The sequence below is a fragment of the Ceratina calcarata genome, unplaced genomic scaffold (genome assembly GCF_001652005.2).
Source record: "Ceratina calcarata isolate Rehan_Ccalc_2016 unplaced genomic scaffold, ASM165200v1 scaffold756, whole genome shotgun sequence".
Lineage (NCBI taxonomy): Eukaryota > Metazoa > Arthropoda > Insecta > Hymenoptera > Apidae > Ceratina > Ceratina calcarata.
In genome coordinates, this window is record NW_017178851.1 from 4173 (window position 1) to 5537 (window position 1365).

The following is a 1365-nucleotide window of genomic DNA, read 5'->3' on the forward strand; positions in this document are numbered from 1 at the left end:
TATATGATTGATCTTGAACAGCAGCGGGAACACGCTACCGACAGAACGTTGGACGTAACTGTGCGAACAGCTACGACAAATGCTACGGTCCGTAAATCCATACGTGTCGCGATTCGTAACATTTGCCACGTCTGACAATGCCATCAGCAACGATCAAGTGATCGTGTTGCCGGCCGTCGCCGCTATTACGTCGTTCGCGCCCGTTGAACCGATTACTATAGAACAGCAGCGACTACACGATCGTGGCGAGGATACACGTGAAATGGCCGCGCTGATGCACGGGGAAAACGCGTATATGGATAGGCGTAACGTCATCGTACAGCTACGCGAGGACGAGAGCCACGATACTCGCGTCGAACGACGTCGAAACGCCGCGTATCGCGATGGATCGAGAGGGTGCCGCGTATCGTTATCATCCGTCGCATGATTACGCGAATCATTCCATGTTTGCTGTTGGTCGACTGGGCGACACGGTATGCCAGGCGTGTAGAGGATTGCGCTGGCACCGAGAGCCACCTGGTATGTGCTGTAGTCACGGCCAAGTACGAATACCGGTAATTGCATGGCCGCTACCGTCACCGTTGCACCAACAATTTACTAGAAACAATCGACAGGCGCGTAATTTTCGTGCAAATATACGTCATTACAATGATCAGTTCGCAATGACATCGTTCGGTGGCACGTTCGTTGCCGGACTGCAGAGAGGACGTGGCGGATGTGCGACATTCAGAGTTTCCGGTCAAAATATATAAAAGGAGGCTGGCTAAATTAGTGACCATTGCATGTTAAATGAAAGTAGCGTCTCTCGTCAGTTTTCATTTTTTACTATTTTTATTTCTATTAAAATAATTATAACTGTTGAACTTCATAACATAGTTTTATTCATTATTCCTTTCATACTACGATGAAAATGTCTATAATTATATTTCGATCAATATTGCTCTTCGTTGTAGCAATGATTAACTATCGCGAATAATGAGAGATATCTTTTGAATTAGGATCCGACGCAAGTCCGTAGCCTAACCACACACACAATGCGGGGCTTACGTCGACATGATTTACTAAGGTCTGGCCTAAAGTATCAGCCACCAACAATGTAATTAAATATCTTACAAACTCGGTTCATCGTACCTATCGCCTACCACTCACCCAAGTAGCACCTGGGCACGTGAGTGAGATCCTGGCGAATAAGTACGGAAACGGTTAAACCTGAAAATCCTGATCTAATAAAAACATAATTAGGACATGCTACTTCAATTGAATTGAGATGTTTTTAAATCCAAAGAATTTTATATTCACTGAATTTAATATCTTCGAATCTTCGTTTCGGTATTCAGTAATAAAACTTGTTGACTGATAAATAAA